The sequence below is a fragment of the Salvelinus fontinalis genome, chromosome 12 (genome assembly GCF_029448725.1).
Source record: "Salvelinus fontinalis isolate EN_2023a chromosome 12, ASM2944872v1, whole genome shotgun sequence".
Lineage (NCBI taxonomy): Eukaryota > Metazoa > Chordata > Actinopteri > Salmoniformes > Salmonidae > Salvelinus > Salvelinus fontinalis.
Genome location: NC_074676.1, coordinates 14,077,639 through 14,092,333, shown reverse-complemented (window position 1 = coordinate 14,092,333; position 14,695 = coordinate 14,077,639). Strand labels below are relative to the sequence as shown.

Sequence of the window (14,695 nt, the reverse complement as noted above, 5' to 3'; positions counted from 1 at the left end):
TACCAACAGAGTGAATGTGAAAATGGACTCAAAATGGTTGCCCTCTGCTGGTGATCAACAGGAATTCAGCAAAAAAATTATAATATCTCAGAAATCAGTTCCTAAGCATTCCCAAGAATAAAAAAATAGACATATGTGATCAATGTAATCAAGGTATGAAATTATTGCTATTTTCAAATATAATCTCTTATTGGGCTTAGTTAAGGTCAAAGTTCAGTGTACAAATTATTATAATTATGTTCCGGCCCACTGACCATCCGCTATGACCTAAAATCAGCCTGCGGCTGAATCTAGTTGCCTATCGCTGATTTACATTATATTGTTACACACAGATAATGAGCTAGCCTACTAGCTAAAGTCCAAACAGTACTTTGGTCCCATGTCTAATCAGGAATCTACAATACAAAGTATAGTATCAGTTTTGCTTTTAGATAATGATGAAAAATATTATATGGACAGGGCGGACCTGATCCTAAAATACAATCTAATCTTCCTGAAGCTAAGCACATTTGACAGGTGTGAGAGAAACATTGAAAGACATCCACCTCATGTTTGAAGAAGCGCTGTCCTGATCATCTAGGTGTGTAATCACAAGGCTTAGAACCATGATCAGGTACTAGTTTATATGACAGGCTGGATAATGTGGTGGTGGAGGGAGACAGGGTTGCTGGCGAAGTGAATAGGCAGACCTGTCAGGTGCTATCTGTCAGAGTGAATTACACTCTTTCAGGGGGAGATTGAGAGAGAGGGTGATTGGTATTAAGCATTGTGTGATTTGATTGTGCTCCCAAGATGTGGCCGTGCATATACACTGAACAAACATATAAACGCAACAAGTAAAGTTTTGGGCCCATTTTTCATGAGCTGAAATATAAGATCCCAGAAAGGTTTCATACGTAAAAAAAGCAAATTTTCTCTCAAATTTTGTGCACAATTGTTTTTTAAATCCCTGTTAGTGAGCATTTCTCCTTTGCCAACATAAACCATCTACCTGACAGATGTGGCATATCAAGAAGCTGATTAAACAACATGATCATTACATAGGTACACCTTGTGCTGTGGACAATAAAAGGCCACTCTAAAATGTGCAGTTTTGTCACACAACATAATGCCACAGATGTCTGACTTTTGAGGTTGCGTGCAATTGGCATGCTGACTGCAGGAATGTCCACCAGAGCTGTTGTCAGAGAATTGAATGTTAATTTATCTACGATAAGCCACCTCCAATGTCGTTTTAGAGAATTTGACAGTACTGTACATCCCGCCAGCCTCACAACCGCAGACCACGTGTATGGCGTTGTGTGGGCGAGCGGTTTTCTGATGTCAACGTTGTGAACAGAATGCCCCATGGTGGCAGTGAGGTTATGGTAGGGGCAGGCATAAGCTACGGACAACGAACACAATTACATTTTATCTATGGCAATTTGAATGCACAGAGATACTGTGACGAGATCCTGAGGCCCATTGTCGTGCCACTAATCCACTGCCATCACCTCATGTTTAGGCATGATTATGCACAGGCTCATGTCACAAAAATCTGTACACAATTCCTGGAAGCTGAAAATTTCCCAGTTTTTCCATGGCCTGCATACTCACCAGACATGTCACCCATTGAGCATGTTTGGGATGGCGTGTTCCAGTTCCTGTCAATATCCAGCAATTACGCACAACTATTGAAAAGGAGTGGGACAACCTTCCACAGGCCACAATCAACAGCCTGATCAACTATGTGTGAAGGAGATGTGTTGCGCTGCATGATGCAAATGGTGGTCACACCAGATACTGACTGGTTTTCTGATCCACGCCTCAACCTTTTTTTTTACTGTATATGTGACCAACAGATGCATATCTGTATTCCCAGTCATGTGAAATCCATAGATTAGGTCCAAACTGTAACTCAGTCAAATCTTTTAAATTGTTGCATGTCTCATTGATATTTTTGTTCAGTATATATGCTAATGACATGCATTTTTATGTCCCTTATTAGGTATGCTCATTGACTAACTGCTAATACAGACCAATGACACTTCTAGAGCAGGTATTCCCAAACTGGTGTACGGGGTACGCGCAATGCCGTCAGCGGTACCCCTAATAAAAATGTGATTCACATTAAAAAATATATAAACATCTTTTTTTTCTCACATTTTCAAACAGTCCATTTATATTTTCCAACGGGGCTATACATTTGGGGGAGTTTTTTTTCCCGCCTGAGTAGCCTCGATTCACTACCAAAAATGTAATTAAACCATCTAGTGTTCAGCGAAATAACAACACAATGTCAAATACAGGTAGCGTCGTTAAATAATGACATCTTGTCACATTAACCGTTACTCTCCACTAGCGTCCGTATGTAGCCAAACATAGCTGCTGCTCATGTTGGTATTTGTACTGATGGCGCAAAAGCCATGACAGGAAGACATAGTGGAGTGGTAACGGCGTGCAAGCAGTTGCTCCCGGCGCCACTTGGGTACACTGCAGCATCCACAGAGAGGCTCTTGCTGCCAAAGGACTGCCTGACAGCTTGAAAGACGTTTTGGACAATGCAGTGAAAATGGTTAACTTTGTTAAAGCAAGGTCCCTGAACTCACGTGTATTTTCTGCACTATGCAATGACATGGGCAGTGACCATGTAACATAAAGAAGTGCGCTGGTAATCAAGGGGCAATGTATTGACACTGTTTTTTAATTGAAAGATGGGCTTAAAGTTTTCTTTACTGACCATAATTTTACTTGTCTGACCGCTTGCATGATGATGGGTTTCTCACACAACTGGCCTATCTGGGTGATGTTTTTTCTCGCCCGAATGATCTGAATCTAGGATTACAGGGACTCTCCGCAACTATATTCAATGTATATATTCAACTATATTCAATGCAACTATATTCAAATTGAGGCCATGATTAAGAAGTTGGAGCTCTTCTCTGTCTGCATTAACAAGGATAACACACAGGTCTTTCCATCATTGTATGATTTTTTTTGTGTGCAAATGAACTCAAGCTTATGGACAATGTCAAATGTGATATAGCAAAGCACCTGAGTGAGTTGGGTGCACAATTACGCAGGTACTTTCCTGAAACGGATGATACAAACAACTGGATTCGTTATCCCTTTCATGCCCTGCCTCCAGTCCACTTACCGATATCTGAACAAGAGAGCCTCATCGAAATTGCATCAAGCGGTTCGGTGAAAATTTTATTTAATCAGAAGTCACTGCCAGATTTCTTGATTGGGCTGCACTCAGAGTATCCTGCCTTGGCAAATCATGCTGTTAAGACACTGATGCCCTTTGCAACCACGGACCTATGTGAGAGTGGATTCTCGGCCCTCGCTAGCATGAAAGTAAATACAGGCACAGACTGTGTGTGGAAAATGCTTTAAGACTGAGACTCTCTCCAATACAACCCAACATTGCAGAGTTATGTGCATCCTTTCAAGCACACCCTTCTCATTAACCTGTGGTGAGTCATTCACAATTTTCAATAAACAAATAAGGTTTAATATGTAAGATGGTTAAATAAAGAGCAAAATTACTGATTATTATTATATTATTATTTGTGCCCTGGTCCTATAAGAGCTCTTTGTCACTTCCCACTAGCCGGGTTGTGACAAAAACTCACACTCATTCTTATATTTAATAAATGTATCGTAGAGTGTGTGTGTGTGTGGCAGGCTTACAATGATAGCAAAAAACAACATTTGAGAGTGTGCTGACCCTGGTGCTAGAGGGGGTACAGCTGGAGGTTGAATGTTTGAACGGGTACGGGACTATAAAAAGTTTGGGAACCACTGTACTAGAGCATTGGACAGATTCTCAACAGACATTGAGCAGATGTAAAACCAATTGCAATCAAAATTCTGATTCTAACATGTTCTAATTTCAAGTAGGGGTATGGTTTATGATGCAATGTTGCACCTTTTCAACTGTGGAAAAAGAATACCATGTTGGCTGAGCCTGCAATTGCTTTCAATTAACAACAAACAGCAACCTAAGCCAAGTTCTATAACAACATAGTACCACACTAATGTTGTGACCTACACTTTTTTTACATGAATGAAGAAGAACATAAACAGCAGTCACAATAGTTGTCCCACTTGGACTGAATAACCCAGAATCCTTGGCTTAGCCTTGTTCATCATGACCATGAAAGAAGACATGTTGTCAAACTTTTCACATAAACGTCTGATTTAAAACTTCTATGGAGATACAAAGGATAAGAATTACTCATTGCAAAAAATGTAGCTCATGTATAAAAATCGACATTTGAAAAATCTAAGTACATATAGGCACCCTGCTTATCCATTGTGCATATCCACCCCACACAGCCTGTGGATTGTCAAACTGTTGATAAAGAGGATAGGCCTACTGATAATGCAGCTGACCGCCATGGCCTAGCCCTAGACAGAAGATACTCACAGCTCTTCTGACAGGGGGATTAATGAAGCCCTATAGGAGCTTCACTGTAGGCCCCCAAAAACCCTGACTGATACAGAATGGCCTAACCAGTCCCATTCATTACTGCACAACTACAGCGCACAGAAAGAGCACGTGAGTAATAGAGAAGACTCATATACGCTTGTTGTGCATGCAGTATCTTTACCAGTCTTTTGGGAAATATCCAAATTCTAGTAAACGATATGTCAAACAAAGGAGGCAAAGGGAAATGCCTTCATTCACAACAATGCAAGACAACGAGACAAGGATCATGAGGGTCTGTCTTCACGCTGTGTAATTTGAGGTACACATACAGTACGTTCACAAAGGCCTGTTTAACATGGCTTTTACTCAGTGTTTGCACACACAAGGCATGTGTGAACAGCACCATCAGGAAACACACACAGTGACAAACACACAGTGATATTAAATCACTAACGTGTAAACAGTTGCACTTGTTTGCACAGACCAACTGTTCATTCTGGACAAAAACAAAGCTCTGGCTCAAATTACAGGAAGTGCTAACACTGAGACAGACAGGGAGGGGACGTCTTTCACCTGAGCAGTGGATCAGTGTGTATCTGCATGGGGTAGTCCTCTTCAGATGGTTAGACTCTTCAGATGGTTAGACTCTGCAGATGGTTAGACTCTGCAGGGGAACAGCCCTCTCCAACCATCTCTAACACAGCTCAGAATAGCATAACTCCAGAACACGGCCAAATCCTTCATGTTCACCAACATGCTGCTGGGTGCCCTTTTTCATTTTGAGTTCCTGCTCCCTGAAAGATCCGTGCACGGCCCTGAGTCAGTGTACGTTTTACTTTAAATATTCGGATTTACTATAATTATGTCTTGCTTGGCAGTGATTTGTCATCTGTTGTGATACATACTACAGGGCACCATAAGACCCAATAGGGGCGGCAGGTAGCCTAGTGGTTAGAGCGTTGGCCAGTAACCGAAAGGTTGCTGGATTGAATCCCCGAGCTGACAATGTAAAAATCCGTTGTTCTGCCTATGAGTAAGGCAGTTAACCCACTGTTTGCTGAAGACGTGGATGCCGATTATGGCAGCCACCCCCCCCACCTCTCTGATCCAGAGGGGTTGGGTTAAATGTGGAAGACACATTTCAGTTGAATGCATATCCCCTTTCCCCAAGAAGGAAATGTATATTTTAAGACTATATTTCCTAAATACTATATCCACCAATTTTTCACATTTGTGCCTTTTTATCAGAAATTATTGCTTATGTGTGTGTAAAATATAACTGTTCTCCAATTTTTTTCTTAATAGATTTTAGATGTGTATGAAAATCGTTTTTTTTTGCAAAACGCTATGTATGTTCTTATCCTGTATATGTGACTGTGATATGTGGTTGTCTCACCTAGCCATCTAAAGAGGCACTTACTGTAAGTCACTCCGGATAAGAACATATTCTAAATGACTCACATTTAAAATGTAAATGTTTTACGTACAGATCTCATATTACTGTATTGAGTATTTTTTTCCAAACATTAAATATTGATGTCACAAATGTATCATTTGCACAGTTATTTATAAAGAAAATTGTTATTTGTTACTTTTGTAGGTGTAAAACCTAGCAGGACTACTTACACTATATACACACCATATATTCAAATTAGTGGAATCGGCTATTTCAGCCACACATATAAAATCATATAAAATCGAGCACACCGCCATGCAATCTCCATAGACAAAAATTGGCAGTAGAATGGCAACTGAAGAGCTCAGTGACTTTCAACATGGCACCGTCATAGGATGCCACCATTCCAACAAGTCCGTTTGTCAAATTTCTGCCCTGTTAGAGCTGCCCCGGTCAACAAGTGCTATTATTGTGAAGTGGAAACGTCTAGGAGCAACAATGGCTCAGCCGTGAAGTGGTAGGCCACACAAGTTCACAGATCAGGACCGCCGAGTGCTGAAGCGCAGAGCGCGTAAAAATCGGCTGTCCTCGGTTACAACACTCACTACCGAGTTCCAAACTGCCTCTGGAAGCAACTTCAGGACAATAATTGTTCATCGGGAGCTTCATGAAATGGGTTTCCATGGCCGAGCAGCCTAAGATCACCATGCGCAATGCCAAGCGTCTCCTGGAGGAGTGTAAAGCTCGCCGCCATTGGACTCTGGAGCAGTGGAAACGCCTTCTCTGGAGGGATGAATCACGCTTCACCACCTGGTAGTCCGACAGACGAATCTGGGTTTATCGGATGCCAGGAGAACACTACCTTCCCGAATGCATTGTGGCAACTGTAAAGATTGGTGGAGGAGGAAGAATGGTCTGGGGCTCTTTTTCATGGTTCGGGCTAGTTCCCTTTGTTCCAGTGGGAGGAAATCTTAACGCTACAGCATACAATGACATTCTAGACGATTCTGTGCTACCAATTTTGTGGCAACAGTTTGGGGAAGGCTCTTTCCTGTTTCAGAATGACAATGTACACAAAGCGAGGTCCATACAGAAATGGTTTGTTGAGATCTATGTGGAAGAACTTGACTGGCCTGTACACAGCCCTGACCTCAGCCTCATTGAACACCTTTGGAATGAATTGGAACGCCGACTGCGAGCCATGCCTAATCGCCCAACTTCAGTGGCCGACCTCACTAATGCTCTTATGGCGGAATGGAAGCAAGTCCCCGCAGCAAAGTTCCAACATCAAGTGGAAAGCCTTCCCATAAGAGTGGAGGCTGTTATAGCAGCAAAGGGGTGGACTCCATAATTTCAGAATGAGTTGTTCGACGAGTCCACATACTTTTGGTCATGTAGTGTATTTCTCTGAGAGTGAGGTGGATATACAGCATTTTGCAAAAATAAACAGGATTATTTGTTTTTCTGAAATGAAACCATCAAGTGATATATTTTAAACAAATACACATCTGTCATTGAACCCCATGCCATAATTAGATAGTGGAAAACCCCACCATTCTCTTTCCTAATTTCTTTAAACAATAAAAGCTCCTTTACCAACATTTCTGAAAAATGGATATATAGCGTTTTGGAATGAAACTCTTCATTTCTAGTTTACGCAGCGACACTAAGAAGCACTAGAGCAAAAGTAATTAACCGAGTCATCACAAAATCACAGCAGGCCTACGGTAATGCCACTTATCTCATTAAGGCTATGGCATCGACAGAAAACTGACAAACAAAGAAGCTAATCCACGGCACATTAAGTGTGCTGGTAATTCAATAGAACCTTCATTTGGCAGCCATCTTGCTCTTCGTTCGATGATGCTCTTTCTTTCCAAACAGTATAGCACACAGACCCATCATAAGGACTCATATGGTCTCTCTCTGTCTTGCTCTCTCTCTCTCTCTTGCTCTCTATTTCCTAGAAAAAAAAACATCAACCATTAGACAATGGGTAGCAGTCTTAATTAGAAAAATGACTTCCTTTGCAATCCTGGCTAAGTAGTTTACATACTGTAATTACAGGGACCAAATCATCTTTTCATCATTTCACTGATTGAGCTCATCAACCCAGTAGGATCTCTTGTGTTGTGCTGCTTGTGCTCAGGGAACATCTGGGCTCAGAGAATTAGCCTTTATTGTAGCAAACATTACTACATGTACCCTCCTGCTGCATTACATTACTACATGTACGCAATACTACAAGTTCCCATTTCACTTTATTGTGATCATTTCTGCGTTAGATAGATCACAATAAAATCTGAATACATGGGCAGGTAAATATTTGCAATCACTGATTTCCCAAGGACATCATTTGATGATGTTTTAGGGATTGTGGTTCGGCTATGAAGCTCCACATTCACTGTGGAGTATAAACACGTTGCACTGTGGTTAAGTAGAGTAGATGTAACCAGCACATTTCGAGATTTCATAAACTTTTCTATGCCTTCAGTTCACTGTGACAATGACCCTTAGACTTTGGTCAACTTAGTACATTGAAAAATAGTGAGGCTCATTCTATGCAGAGGATTTTTTTCTGCATCTTTGGTCACACATAATCTCCAGTCTAAACTACCTGTCACCTTTGAGTTCATAAGGTGAAGTTTTTCTCTCCCGGTCCTATGATGCAACTAGATCTGTCACTATGTGTCGCCAATAAAGCCAATAGTTTAATGAGGCAGCTGTTGGATTTTCACTAATCACTCTACCCTGATTACTCTGATGAGTGGATGATGCTCTTAAATAATCACCCATACAAAAAATTGGCAAAATAATTATCATCATCTCCCTAAGTACTGCAGCTGCACCGCCTGCAATAATTACAAATAGAACAGAGCGCTTTCTGTCATCCTTTATAACCACTTATTATTAGAGCTAATGCTGAGTGGAGCAGTACTGTAAAGACAGTACTCTGTAGCACATCAGTTGAATACCTAGCTACATAAAGACTTCATAACACATTCATAACCCATAAATAAACCATTCATAAGCAGTACATAAGGAAAGCTTATATTAACAACGTCAAGACGTCCTTTATACAACGTCATTTATACTGCCATTATTATTAACCCTAACTTATTCTTCATGGGATTTATCATATAATACCTTGTTTGGTTTTCACAATACCTAGATGGAAGTATTGTAGCCAGTTTTGTGGTATTGACAGTGCATACTGAGTGAGGAACACTGATAGGGAGTGCAGGGAGGGTAGTAGACTTCATATCAGATCCCCGTGGATCTGTTGTTGCCCTCACCCAGCCACTCCTCCCCCTCGCCCAGTAACGGCCTGGCAGACACAATTAACATTTCCATAAAAACAATTCCCTGCTTCCAATAGTCCAATGCAATTTGTTTTCCATCTCTGTTCATTAATCATTGTTTAAATCAGTGAGCCATCTTTTCCTCACTGCCATCTGCACTCAGCTGTGTTACAGAGATGACACCTCGCCTCTTAATCGAAGCTGACAGCCAAGAGGACGCCTGTCCAAATAGCTTTCTGCATATTTGCACCACTTCTCCACTCAACGTCCCTCCTTGCAACCATCAGGTAAAAGTGGGTTATTCAATGGATTTCTAATTAATCTAAGAAGTGCACACACACACGTGCACGCAGGCACGCACACATGTATGCACACGCACACACACACACACACACACGCACACAAACACACACACGCACACACGCACACAAACACACACACACACACACACACATCAACAATTTCATTTCTGAAATGTAACGCTACGGCTGCTCGTAAAGAGAAAAGGAGAACAACAAACGCAACAACAAAGGAATCTTCTACATTCCACAATTTGTTCAAGCTGGCAGGATCATTTTTTTCTGTTAAATGAGTGCACTTTTTCCTATACAACACTATTGTTTTCCTGGAATTGGGAGCAAGGTTATTAATTATTCACTCTTTAGTGTTCTTGTATGAGGGAGCTGTGCTTTTCATTCCATTGCCTCATAGTTCACAGACTTAAGGCCATGGAGCTTTGGCAATTTCTTCAGGCAATATGCTGAAAGAGTGTTGTTTATCAAAAGCCAGCTATTAAAATGAAACTTCACTATGTTAAGATAAAAGTAACAGTTTGGAGGGTTGAGAAGGTTTTTGAACTCATTTATCCTTCTCTGACTGGATACCAGATTGACCAGTGTACTGCCGAGGACCAGAGCGTCCAGACGAACACCTCAAAAAACTTTGGCTTCACACTTTTATCAAAGTGTTTTAAGCCGAACGGCAAACAGCTTTGACCTTTTGTGAGAAAATCTGACATGTGGTGGCAAGAGAGTGCCAACAAATTAATTTGGCCTGTTCATCTGAGCTTGGATTACAGATATTCAAATCATGTGCTTGGTGTTTAAACAAGTGATTCCATCAAGGGAGAAAGTTGCTAAGCATATCTTTGCCATGTATTGCACTCTAACATCACTTGCAACATAGTAAAGAGGATAAGATACTAGCACCTGACTTGACGTTGATTTCAACTTCAGTCAACCTCAATCTGAATTTTTCCTTTTCGTTTCACTCACATTTACTCATATTTTGTAAAAAAAAAAAAAAAATTGTACTTCCCTGTTGTATTTTGCATTATGATAGAAAAAAGCTATTCTAACATAAGCACAATTCCATTAGCCAGGATGTCAGTCTGTTCTGCTTTCTTGCCAACTTCTCATGGAATTACCATGCCAAACTCTGGTACCCAGGCTACAATTTCATCATAATAAACATGTAATATTCTGAGACATTTTCAAATCAAGACATGCCTTGCATTTCACAGCTTGCTTATTCTCTCATCAACAACAAACATTTATCAACTAGCTCCCATTTTTGCTTTTCTAATAAAGAGGGTTGCGGTTAAATTATGTGTAAATTCCAAGGCTGAATATTTAATGCTGATTGATCGTACTGGCTGCAACCCACCTGCTCCTCCTCCTGTCCCCTTGGAGCCTGTGAGAGGAGAACTCTGTATTGGAAAGGAACAGAGCATCATGGACTCTTAGCTCACATATGACAGATGGGGCATCATGGCTTCAAAGGCAAGCATTTGCAGATGAGAGGGGGGAGTGTAGGTAAGGGCTAAGGGGTATTTCAACAACACCTCTCTATCTAGGTGAGAGTGATAGATATTAGACTAGAGGTTCTCTATTATCAAAGCATTCACTGCACCCATTCACAACCTCTGTGTGTCACCATTCACATTACACACAATATTATACATAAGGAGAAGTCTGACAATAATGAAATATCTGTACATCCAACAGACCTCAACACAATTACCAGGGTGGATGACTTGATATGTGTTGCATTAAAACGAGTGTTTACTGCAACAGATTATCTATGATGAGAAGATCACAGTGGACTGTCATTACACCACATCACATTGTCCTTTTCATTGAAAAGAGAGAAAGAAAAGAAGCATTAACCCGAGAGTCTAATTAGGAATCAACGATCAGCCACACACAGTATATTTTGACATACAGTCCTTTAAAAAGTATTCCCAGCCAATGTTCCCTAAAGAAATGTCGGCACTGAGCAAATGTCAGGTCTGCTGAGCGCAAACTTGAACCTTGTGAAAATTCTGTGCAACTTCTAAGTTAGTTATAACAGTGGTCAAGTAGGCTGCTGTGGCTATTTGATAATGATGTAGGCCTATCAGAGTGCCTACCATCAAAAACAATGCAGAAAATGCATCCCAAAATATTTTTACATGAAAACAGCTGTTTTGTCATTCAGCCTACAGTAGCAGCTAATGTGTAGTGTTCAATGTAGGCCTACATTCCGTAAGACTTTTGGAAAAAACATGCAGGGCTTGACATTAACCTGTTTATCCACTTGTTCATCAGACAAGGAGACTGAAAATGTGTTGTTTGATGCAAGAAACTACTTTACAAAATAAAGATTATTATTATTCCCATACCATTACTATAGAGAATCAGACAAATTGTGCTACCCTCTGCCTATTGGCTACTTCACTTAATCAAGACCGTCTCAAAATACAACACTGCCCCTTTAAGACAGAAAAAAGCTCTGTACCTGACTTGGTTTTCAAATATGTCTAGAAATGTACATGTTTTGTGCTCTTGTTGGAAGCAACCACACCCCCATTGCTGACTAGAAATGATCTATAACTGGGTTAATAACTCACTAACTAGCAAAGGATATGAACAAATGTGCACAGGTGGCTACATGCAGTACTCGCTTTGATCTCAAACCAAGCATATCTACTCACGACCACTCATGCTGTAAACACAGTCTAGTTCAAAGTGAATGGCACAGATCCATATATGGCAATGGTCTTTTTGCATATAAGGATAATGCAGCTCTGATTGGTTATGCCTCACCGGTCTGTAGAGTACAGGCCGAGGGCCTGTCAATGCAATAGAATCCTACTCCGATGCAATTTGCCTACAAGAAAATCTCTTGCATAGTTAGTTTTGTATACTAAGTCTTGCATAGTTCACTTTGTTTAGGTATGTTGCATTGAAAGTGGCTAATATTGGCAATTCCAACAGTAGAGGGAAACTAGAAAGTTTAGTGAAGTTCATTCTCGTGCTTCTCTGCGCAGGCTAGTATTTCTTCTGTGCAGCAGGCCCGGGGGAGCAGTTTAGAGGGAACATTGTTCACACATCTTGACAAAGTAGTATTAAAATTGATTTCATTGTCATTTCTTTCCAACTATCCACACAAAATACTCTGTAATGTCAAGAAATTAAGAACAATTCTAACATTTTCTTTTTTTTATGTATGAAAAATACAAGAGTAATATATCTTAATTAGATAAGTATTCACCCCCATGAGTCAATACATGTTAGAATCACCTAAGGAAGCGATTACAGCTTTGAGTCTTTTGGCGTAAGTCTCTAAGAACTTTGCACACCTCGATTGTACAATATTTACCCAGTATTCTTTAAAAAATTACTTGAGCTCTGTCAAGTTGGTTGTTGATCATTGCTAAAAGCCATTTTCAAGTCTTGCCATAGATTTTCCAGCCGATTTCGGTCAAAATTGTAACTAGGCCACTCAGGAACATTCACTGTCTTCTTGGTAAGCAACTCCAGTGTTTATTTAGCCTTGTGTTTCAGGTTATTGTCTTGCTGAAGGGTGAATTTGTCTCTCAGTGTCTGTTGGAAAGAAGACAACCAGGTTTTCCTCTAGGATTTTGCCTGTGCTTAGCTGTATTCCATTTATTTTTATCCTAAAAAACTCCCTCGTCCTTGCCGATGACTAGCATACCCATAACATAATGCAGGCACCACCATGCTTGAAAATATGAAAAGTGGTACCCAGTGATGTGTTGGATTTGCCCCAAACATAACACTTTGTATTCAGGACAAAAAGTTTAAAAAAATTGCCACTTTTTTTGCAGTATTACTTAAGTGACTTGTTGAAAACAGGCTGCATGTTTTGGAATATTTGTATTCTGTACAGGCTTCCTTCTTTTCACTCTGTCATTTAGGTTCATATTGAGGAGTAACTACAATGTTGTTGATCCATTCTCAGTTTTCTCATATCACAACCATTAAACTGTGACCGTTTTAAAATCCCCATTAGTCTCATGGGGAAATCACTGAGCAGTTTCCTTCCTCTACGGCACTTGAGTTAGGAAGGACACCTGTATCGTTCAGTAACTGGGTGTATTGATAAACCATCCAAAGCCTAATTAATAACTTCACCATGCATGATCGTTGCCCTTCTTTGCAAGGCATTGTAGAACCTCCCTGGTCTTTCTGGTTGAATCTGTGCTTGAAATTCACTACTCAATTGAGGGACCTTACAGATAATTGTATGTGTAGGGTACAGAGATGGGGTGGTAATTCAAAAAGCATGTTAAACACTATTATTGAACTCAGAATGAGTCCATGCAACTTATCTAATTTGTTAAGCACATTTTTACTCCCGAGGCTTGCCATAAGGAAGGGGTTGAATAGTTATTCACTCAAAACATTTCAGCTTTTCATTTTTTATTAATAAAAAAAAAATCTACAAAAAAAATCCAAATTGATATTATGGGGTGTTGTGTGTAGATCAGTGACACAAAATCTAAATGTAATAAATTTTAAATTCAGGCTGTAACTCAACAAAATGTGCAAAAAACAGGGGTGTGAATAATTTCTGAAGGCACAGTACATAAAACCTGCTATTCCACCATCATACACAATCCTGTTTTGTCCATTCGACATGACTTATGAATGAATTTGGGGTCAATTCAAGCATTGAAATACATACACTATCCTACACTGTATGACTACCCCACCTATACTTACTTTTTGACTATATTTCCCAAGTTCCCTTCACTTAATAGCCTACTGACTTTGGCATTACCAGGGGCAGCCAACCTCTCCATAAGGCGCTCATGCATGCACGCACACAAATCTATTCTGAGAAACCATGTAATTCTGAGAAAACGGCATTCGAATAAGCTGAAAGTCAGAGTTGCTGGAGATGATAAATACGTTTGACTGAATATTGTTTAAAAAAAATCCTTACCTGAGCATTTAGATGAGCGCATGTAAAAGACTCCAGCGCGTATTGGACTCGAAGTGACAGCTTGAGTTCAGTAAGTGACAAGTGATGGCCTGTGTATCTGACTTTTCCGTGATCCTGCGCTAAAGGGTAATAATAAAATCAGACCTCCGTCAACATCCTTCAACTATTAAACATGCATGCTTTCGAAATGAAGTATGGAAGCATATGAGCTTATAGTTTAATGTCCGTGAGAAGGAGGGGATGTGACCACTTCGAGATGGCGTGGACTCCCCCATCTGGTAGTTGACAAGCACTGCGTAAATTATGCATAGGTTATTTACACTCCAAGATTATCAACTACCCGTTTCA

The 14,695-nt window shown here is 40.3% G+C and overlaps 1 pseudogene; it reads right to left on the bottom strand.

Moving 5' to 3' along the window:
* The window catches only part of LOC129867693 (zinc finger protein 536-like), a 49,492-nt pseudogene extending 40,331 nt beyond the window's left edge, over positions 1 to 9,161 (bottom strand).
* Positions 9,162 to 14,695: the final 5,534 nt, after the last annotated feature.